This window comes from Peromyscus maniculatus, chromosome 3 (genome assembly GCF_049852395.1).
Source record: "Peromyscus maniculatus bairdii isolate BWxNUB_F1_BW_parent chromosome 3, HU_Pman_BW_mat_3.1, whole genome shotgun sequence".
Taxonomy (NCBI): Eukaryota; Metazoa; Chordata; class Mammalia; order Rodentia; family Cricetidae; genus Peromyscus; species Peromyscus maniculatus.
Window position 1 is genome coordinate 92,807,785 of NC_134854.1, and position 10,060 is coordinate 92,817,844.

The window sequence follows — 10,060 nt, forward strand, 5'->3', positions numbered from 1 at the left end:
ATTCGGGCTTGGTGACAGGACCTTTACCTACTATAGACCTGGTTTACCTGTCCATTACTATCTCTTTAATTGACACATTGGGACTGTGTTCTGAGTTCCGACCTCTTGGAACTGCCCAAGTCCAGGCTTCTATACTCAAAGCACCAGCGACTGTTTGTGATCAGAAAGAATGGTAAGGGTCCTCTTTCAGTGTTTTGAGACGGAGTCTTGCCTATAGCCCAGGCTAGCCTCGAACTTTCAGTCTTCTCTCGACTTCCTGAATACCAGGATTACAGGCATGCACATTATGCCTGACCAAGCATCCCTTTAGTGAAAGACAGGCTCACAATTCTCTGGGGGGATGTTGGGATCTTATTAGCACATGAGAAGCTGTCAAAAGTTTCTGAGCTGGAGACAGCATGAGGAGCAATTTTAAGGTCGTGTGGTTAATAACAATGTGGGTTGACTGGAGGGAGAAAGAGCTCTGGACAGGAAGGCTACAACCTTAAACTACTCAGCGAAAAGCGAGAAAGCCTAAGCCAGGGAGCAGAGCTGAAAGACATCGCTGTCCAGCAGCTACGGGAGAGATGGCCCCAGCAACCCGGGGCTGGGCCCGGTCACTGCCCTCCACTCTTCAGTTGTGAGAGAGGGACTTCGTGGGATGTTGGGGCCAGTGGCTTGCCACTTTGGAAGTACTCATTGACTTCCTAGGTGATATTAACTTTGAATTTTTTATTTATTGGGCTGGCAAGATGACTCAATGGGAAAAGGCATCTGCTGTCTAGACTGATGAGTTTGATCCCTGGGCCCCAAGGAAGGAGAAATTCACCTTCATGAAGTTATTCTTCATACACACCCCCATACATACACTGTGACATGTGCCCACCCCTTACCTGCCACAAAATAAGTAAAATTTTTAAAAATATATTTTGTGTGTGCATATCTGTATGTGTAGGAGTGAGCGGAAGCATGGCATGTTCGAGAGAGTTCTCTCCCTCCGCTGTCATCAAGCTTGGCAGCAAGCACGTTAGATGCCGAGCCATTTCATCAAGGGCTCAAACATCTGCCCAAAGTTAGCGTTCAAATTGTGTCAAGAGACACTGTCATGAGAGATGACAGCAACTTTGGTCAAAGTATCTTTCTTGTCAGTCTCAGGACCATGGATAGGAACTGGAGCTATGCGAGGCAGACAGGGTGCTCTGGGGTCTCCCAGCAGGAACCCTAGATGCCGGTCATTCCTCAGAACTGTAAACTGAGGGGGAGACACTGAGATGTAATGAAGGGGAAGAGGGGGTCATCTCTTAAGACTCTTCTACAGAATTACTCAGCTAGATGGATGAAGGGAGGTGCAGTCATGCTGTGGGTAGTATGTTCAATGAGTCAGCAGCAGAAGGGGAATTTTCTTTTGTATTATCAGCTTGATATAGTACAAATTCTTATCCTAATAGTGAAATGTTTCACTGAAGTTTGCCCAGTGATTGAGTAGAACCAAAACTTATTATAAGCCACAGTCATCCTAGGGTCCCCCCTGCTATGTAGCCTCCCTGGTTCTGTGGGTTGCAGTCTGATAGTTCTTTGCTTTATATCTAGAATCCACTTGAGTGAGTACATACCATGTTTGTCCAGAAGGGGAATTTTTAAATGATGTTTTAGGAAGACAAATGGCAAATACAGTCTCAGAGATGGAACATTATGATAGCAACCAACCAGAATAGTTTCCTGTGGGTTGAAGGGTCCAGGAATATGGAAATATAAAATTATAGGCTTAAGAGATGAAAACTGACAGTCATCAGCTCTAAAGATGAACCTGCTAACAATGACTCTCTGCTTTATAGCAGCTCCTCTGTCAACAGCCAGGGGTTAACTTTCTTTCTTTCCTTCTTTCTCTCTTTTTCTCTTTCTTTCTTTCTTTTTCTTTCTTTCTTTCTTTCTTTCTTTCTTTCTTTCTTTCTTTCTTTCTTTCTTTCTTCCTTCCTTCCTTCTTTCTCTCTTTCTTTCTTTCTTTCTTTTCCTTCCTTCCTTCCTTTCTTCCTTCTTTCCTTCCTTCCTTCCTTCCTTCCTTCCTTCCTTCCTTCCTTCCTTCCTTTCTTTCTTTTGATTTTTCGAGACAGGGTTCCTCTGTGTAACAGTCCTGGCTAATTGGAACCCACTCTGTAGACCAGGCTGGCCTTGAACTCACAGGGATTCACCTGTCTTTGCCTCCGAAGTGCTGGGATTAAAGGTGTGTGTCACCACCGCCCGGCCGGGAGTTAACTTTTAACCCCCTTGCCCCTTATAGCCAACAACTGCCTGGACCAAAGTTAACTTTTAATAGTTGTTTCTATGTGACTCCTAGCACTGTGCCTAATGCCTTCCCCCTTACTATAAAAAGGGGCTCATAACCCCCTCCATCTACCACAGTATTAAAAATCCAACTCCGGTCATAGTCTCAGCTAGCTGATAAGCTTTTGTGCCCCACGGTGATGTTCATTTTCTTTTCTTTTTTTCTTTTTTTCTGGAATAAAGTTTGCTTCTTAATAGACTTTGGTGTTCTGTCCCCCATTACTGTGAGACCCTGGACCCAACGGGATGAAACTTTTCATGGGTGTAGAATGTTTATAGGAGCCATTCCCAAACGTCTGCTTGGGGTGAACTTCCTCAAGGATGGAACAGTGACTTCTTTGTGTTCTACCACTGCCAACCACGGCAAATAAACGAAATGACGAAAACCAGGACCAGGAGTCTCACACCTGAAATCCGAGCACTTGGGAAGTGGAGGCAGGATTTTTCAGAGTTTTATTTTCTTTTGGAGTCTCACTAAGTCTGCTTGGCTGACCTGGAACTCAGCAGAGCAGGCTGGGCTCCACTCAGATCCAGCCTCTTCCGCATGTGTCGCTGGCAGGAGGTTCAGAAATGTAAAGCCAGTTTTGGTTCCATAGAAAACCGTGAGTGCAGCCAGGGCTACCTGAGACTCTGTCTCAAAAAAACACAAAACAGAAAAGAAAGAAGGAAGGAGGGAAGGGAGGAAACATTTGTAAGTATGTTAAGTAATCTTGGATTTGTAGTTTCGTAGAATTTGGCATGACCTCTAATTTTCCTAGGTCTTGGTAAAAAACTGTCGTGGTTGCTATTTTACACACAGTAAATCACACAGCCAACATAACTACAGTGGCCTAACAGGAGCTTGTACTAACCCTCTGGCCACAGCGCCATCGGATCTGCATAACAAGTCCCCTTCTTATGTCTCGGAAAGCCTGAGGGCATTTCTGTCAGGAGGGCAGACAGGTGACAGGACAGTGTCTTTTGGAATCACAGCCTCTGGCTTCTTGTTTACGATTGTCCTTCAGCTCTCTAATCTCCTTCCACTCCTGCAACTAACACAGGGTGGAGGTTAAATAAGAGATGTGACCTTTATGGTAGGAGCTGATGCCTACCTGGAGTTCAATAGAGACTCAGAAGGAAGTCAGCGTTCACATCCCTCGGTTCAAAGGGGAGTGCATTCCCCCCAGTAAGGCTAGTGTGGCTTAACTGTACATACACACACACACACACACACACACACACACACACACTGTGGCTTAACTGTACATACACACACACACACACACACACACACACACACACGCACACGCACACGCACACACACACACACACACACACAGAGAGAGAGAGAGAAAAAGAGAGAGAGAGAAAAAGAGAGAGAGAGAGAGAGAGAGAGAGAGAGAGAGAGAGAGAGAGAGAGAGAGAGAGAGAGAGAGAGAGAACTGAGTATCCTTCTGTCTGGTTGGCTAGAAAGGTAGAAAATGAACTCCGGGCTTTTCCCTTTGGTTATTCTCAGGTGGAAAGGACAAAAATGGAAACTGATGGGAGGAAAGGGGAAGAACACAGACCTGTAAAGGCCAGATGTCTTCTGTGGGCTCAGCTTTAATCCCAGCACTCAGGAAGCAGGGTCCAGCCCATCTCTGTAAATTCCAGCCCTGTCTGGTCTACATAGTGAGTTCCTAGCCAGCAAGAGCTACGTAGTGAGGTCCCGTCTCAACAAACAAAACCGAGCCTACTTAAACCTGCCACAGAGAAAAGCGGGTGGCAGAGTGGGAACGCATGCACTTGACGAGCAGACTGGCATCAGGGTTAGGGGAAGCCAACCTGTTATGCGTGTGGTTGTTATTGAAGTAGTGGAGAACTAACCTTGAAGAAACGTGGTAGCGGGGAGAGAGGGTGGGGGGACAGAGACTTCCCTTCAGTTCCTACTAAATAGATGAGGGGTGGGGGTTGGGATGAGGTTGGGGAGTTAGGGGGACTGGGGGTTGAGGAAAAGGACTGGAGTGCCTCCTTCCTTCCAGAATTTTGGCCCTAGACTGAGGAGCACCACCACCCAGGGGATACAGCTACTTAGCGAGTCAGTCATTTCCCCCTCCCCCATCTGACTATGCCTGGAGTCGGGGGCACAGCGTAGCCTCCGAGTTTGCAGAGATCTAAAATACGCGGGGGGGGGGGGGGGGGGGAGGGGATGCTCTATCGATTCTCCCCGTTGTGTCGGGAATCTGGCTCCAGCTCAGCCAGGAGTGGCGCCAGGAATTGTTGGTATAAAGACTAGGTGCAGGGAAAAGGACTCAGACTGGCTACCTGGGGACGACAGACTGGGGAAAGGCTGCGAAACAACGCGAATTGCGGCGCCTTCGGGTTGAGGAAACTCACTCAAGCGAACAGTAGTAACACAACCCGACCATTGGTGAAACAGAAGCTAGAGGGTGGCCTTGGGACAGAGATAGGGTGTGAGGAGAGTCTGGGAGGGGGACCTGGCGAGCAGGTAGGTGGTTGGAACAGCAAGCTCCTTCCATTAATTACCACTCTGCCTTGGATTGAATGACTCTATCCCAGGCGCACACCTGCTGAGCGGCCAGTGGGTGGGCTCCTGGGTGGGTTTCTTTCTGGTATGAGTGCTGCATACCAAATTCCATCCTAAGATCTTAGGATGGCTGCATGGACCGGTGGACGGACAGACCAGACATGCACAAACAGATAGCAGATAGGTAGGTAACATTTGACAAATCCCCGTCTAGTCTCCTTGATAACCCTATGGCTCCCGTTATGGAGCAGCACACAGAGGATTATCACGCCTAAGAATGTACCCACAATGGGTGTACTCAGACAAAGAGAACCAGACAGGGTCCCAACAGGGGGGACCAGATTGGGGGGGGGTGCATAAAGGGATAACAAAAGGGAAGATTCAAACGCAGGGGTCAGGAGGGCTGCCAGGGCTAATGACCCAAGCCAGCAAATCTGCACAGCTCTTTTTATTCCCCTTAGGTGGAGAAGCAGAGAACCAAGTCAGTGAAGGGCATCAGGCTGTGGAATGCAGGGAGCTCAGGATATCTCAGGTTTCCCTTTAGCAAGGTACATTCTGGGATGACAAAGAATTTCACATCCCAGTGTCTGGAACATTTATATATGCGGGGGGGGGGGGGGGGGGGGTAGAAAGTGTAAGTTCCCGGAATACAACACCCCAAGGCCCTGGCTCCAGTCCATAGCCTGTCTTGCCAGGCTTGATTCTGGCCAGGTGAGGGCAAAATGCCCACATCCCATCATCAGGGCTTCCAGGCAGTCCAATCTCCAATCCAGTCTATCCTCCAAATGTGGGAGCACTCGAGCGTGTGCGTGTGCGTGCGTGCGTGCGTGCGTGCGTGCGTGCGTGTGTGTGTGTGTGTGTGTGTGTGTGTGTGTGTGAAATACAGATGAAAAGAACGAAATACTCTTTTCCTGCTATTACACAGCAGAAGTTTTAAAGATTTACTCACTGCTTTTAAGATCTTTTCCCTCTCATGTTGCTCTGTGTAGTTTCACACATACAAACAGACACCTGTAATTTTCAGTTTATGTTCTGCGTATGAGAGAAAATGTGCTGTCTGTCTAGCTTACTTCATTCAACATAGTGATTTCTAGCTGTATCTGTTTTCCTTCAAATGTCATTTTATTTTTCTTCGGAGATGCCTAAAATTCCACTGTGTACCACCTTTTGTTGTTTTCTTTCTTTCTTCCACCTCCCCCACGCCCCAAATCCCAGACTGGCTTGGAACTCATTTTGTAGCCAAGAACAACCTTGAAATCCTGACCCTCCTGCCTCTGCCTCCTGAATGCTTGGATTGCAGCACATGTCACCATGTCTGGTTTCTGCAATGCTGAGGCTTGAGCCCAGGATCTTCTGCGTGCTAGGCAAGCAGCCTGCTAACTGAGCTGCAGCCTCAGCTGCCTCACACTTTCTTTGTCCATTCATTTACTAATAGGACCAAAGGCTGGTTCCACTTCTTAACTATTGCTTATAGCACAGCAATAAAAATAGATGAACAAGTCTATTGGTAGTGAGTTGACTTAGAGTCCATAAGATCTATACCCAGAGAGGGGATGGGAAAGGGGAAGGGGAGGAAACTGTGGTCAGGATGTAAAATAAATGAATAAATGTAATTAATAATAAATAAGTAAAGATATATACTCAAGAATAACATAGCTGGATTATGTGGTAGCTCCACTCATAGTTAAGGACCTCCACACTGATTTCCATCATTGAAATCCAGATTCCCACCAGCAGTGAATAAGTTTCCTCTTTCTCCCACAACCTCACCAGAATTTTCCTTTCTTCTTTTTAGACAGGGTCTCACTATGTAGCTCTGGCTGGCCTGTGGCTCACTATGTAGACCAGGCTGGCCTCAAACACAGAGATCCACCTGCCTCTGCCTCCAGCATCATTTGTTCTCTTGGTGACAGCCATCATGACCGGGGTGAGATGAATCTCAAAAGCAGGTCTTACTCACATTTCTCCAATGACCAGGATGCTGAAGTTTTTCAAGTATTTTCATCCTGTTTCCTATTTTAAGAATTGTGTATTCTGTTCATTAGCCCATCTACTGACTGGATGATTTGTTCTCTTGCTGTTTAATTTTTCTGGTTATCTTTTCTAGCCTTTGGCAGCACATTGAAAGGCTGGATCTTTAAGAACGCCAACACTCCACCCCCTCCTCCAATTCATACATCCTTTCCACCCTCCTTCCTCAGTGTCCCCTAAGCCTTGGAGAGGGTGGGATATCTGTGTCCCATGTATGCATGAGCATTCGATGGTCATTTATTGTCAGTGAGTCTTGGCAGTTACACTGCCCGCTGGAAAAAACAAAACAAAACAAAACTCTGCCCAAAACTTTCAGCAACACTAATTTATAGATATAAGCATAATTATTTGGGATTTAATTGGACTGGTGTGTCAAATTTGACAAACAAACATCAGTAGCCTCCCTCCCAGGGCCTACTAGGACCTCCTCACACAGGGTCCAGTACCAGATCTGAATTCTATCCTGTGGATCACGCCTCAGATCTAATCACAAGTATGTAGTTATCCCCAAAGCCGACTCATGCACCAATATGTGCTTGCCTAGCCTGTTGATAGTGCTGTGTACACGGGGTTCAAAGCTGTACGAGACTAGCTGGAGTCTTGTCAGAAGTGTCCTCTAGTCATGATTAGTGATAATCTGCCTCTAGCCTTCTGAGCAGCATGGTTCCCAGAACTATGAGGGGGTCGCCGTTGGTTATTAGAAGCTTGCTGGTTATTAGACTGACTGCCAAAGGCTCCCAGTAGCTGTGCTCAACTAACATTAATTTCACTTATTAAGGAGTCTAAAGTGTGTGAGTCCGTGGTGCTGGCAACTGGCACAGGATGCCAAAGGGTTGGCTCACATCCCGGGTAGAACAGAAAGAGATTTCATCATGGTATTTAGAGTAATATAAAACAAAAATATTTGAATATATATGGATTTTTTTAAATTTGATATTTTGGGGCCACAGTGGACTCTAGGCAATGAAAACAAAGAAAGCACAAGCTTGGAAAAGGGGGAGACTATTGAATACCCCTAACTGTCATTTTCCATCCTACAAATACCAAGCCATCACACCTTCTCGCCTGTACTGGTCTCTTCCTCTACCGCTTTCCACTTTATCCTTGGGGACAGGGCTCTTTAATGATGCTGGAGCTTACCATTTAAACTAAATTAGAGGGCTAGTGAGCCCCCAAGGTTTGCCTAGGTCTGCCCCAGTGCAGAGGTTACAGGTGCACACTGCCATGCTGGGCTTTACACAGGGGCTAGGAATTCGAACTCAGATCCTCATGCTTTGTGGTGGTTTGAAAGAAAATGGCCCCCAAAGGGAGTGGCACTATTAGGAGGTGTGGCTTTTCGGGAGTAGGTATAGTCTTGTTGAAGGAAGTGTGTCATTGTGGGGGTGGGCTTTGAGGTCTCTTTTCTCAAGCTTCACTTAGTGTGACCATCAGTCAACTTTTGGTACCTTCTGGTTAAGATGTAGCCAGCACATCTGCCTGTACACAGCCTGCTCCCCATCATGATGATAATGGACTGAACTTCTCAAACTGTAAGTCACCACCTCAATTAAATGTTCTTTTTCTAAGAGTTGCCATGGTCATAGTGTCTCTTCACAGCAATAAAAATCTAAGGCATGCCTGTTCAGGAAACACTTTGCCAGCTCACCTAGCTGGTCCTTATCACCCAACTCACCTCTAGCACATCTTAATTTTCCAGACCTGAAAGGCACCTGTCTTAGTTACTGTTCCATTACTGTGAGAAGACACCATAACCAAGGCAACTTATAGAAGAAAGCATTTAACTGGTGGCTTGCTTACAGGTCGTCATGATCGTCATGGTGGGGGTGCTGGCAGGCAGGCATGGTGCTGGAGAAGTAGCTGAGAGCTCACATCTGGTCCTTGGTATCCAGCTGTGGTGCAGGAATTCATAAAAAAAAAAAAGCCATAGCTGCAAGGGGCTGAAGCTATAAGTAGCCATAGCTGCTCAAGTGGCCAGACTGCTTGTGGGTTTACAGCTCAGGCCTGAGCACGTGGCCAGACTTTCTTTAGCTTTTAGCTTGTTTCCTTCTCCTGGTAGGTAGTAGGTACTTTCCTCTCTCCTCTCTCTCTCTCTCTCTCTCTCTCTCTCTCTCTCTCTCTCCCTGTCTCTCTCAATTCCCATCTCAGACTGCCACCACACTAGGTAGATGCTTTGAAATTTCCTTGAACTTCTACTGTTCTATACAGACTTGGTAAGTCAATTAAGATATCTTAAAGGTAGAAACTACTTAAGAGATTTTTTTCCCACATTAAAAAAATGGGAAACATTTTTACAACGGCCTTCCAATTGGTCTTTGTTTGACAACACATTAGGCAGTCTAAAAATGGAACAATTAAATGAGAGGATAATTAATGTTGATGGGATGTATGTAACATCAATTATGAAAATTATTTGTTTAATTATCCTTCTTTTAGTCTTGAAAAGGTTCATCAATTTAAGTGCCAAGATAAAAGCTTTAGAAAAATCTGTTAAAATGAATTATAGGGAAATTCAGACCTAGACAGAAGAATTTAAAGGTGAAATTATTTCAGGATTGAATTATTGGTTACAGAGAGACAGCCTGTTTACAAACAATCAAACTTAATTTATCCGGTAGCCTACAGGAACTACCTGCTCAGGGGCGTGTACAAGTTAATTAGACTCCAGTGGAAATGTTAAATTTAAGGAAGCTATAGTATCATATGGCATACATTCTCCATTCATAAAGCAAATGTTAAACTAATGGTCAACTTGTAATAGGATTATTCATCAGGACTGGAAAGAACTGGTAACAGCTGTCCTGGAATCCAGAGCACAATTACACTGGCAAGCATGGTTTAAGGAGGAGGCTAAGACAGTAGAAAACCAATGTAGAACTAGAGGTGTGGAAATTTCCCAGGATTGTAGCTGATTTTGTATGTGTGTGTGTGTGTCCTGGCCTGCTAGCACTCAGGACAAATCTCTCCCACTTGCATCCCCCAAGTAAACACACAGAGACTTTTATTACTTTTAAACGGTATGGCTGTGGCAGGCTTCTTGCTATAACCCATTTCTATAAATCTATACCTTGCCATGTGGCCTGTGGCTTACCAATATCTTATATCATGCTTCTCCTCATGGAGGCTGGCAGCATCTCTGCCTCAGCCTTCCACATCCCAGAATTCTCCTCTCTCTTTGTCCCACCTATACTTCATACCTGGCTACTGGCCAATCAGCATTTTATT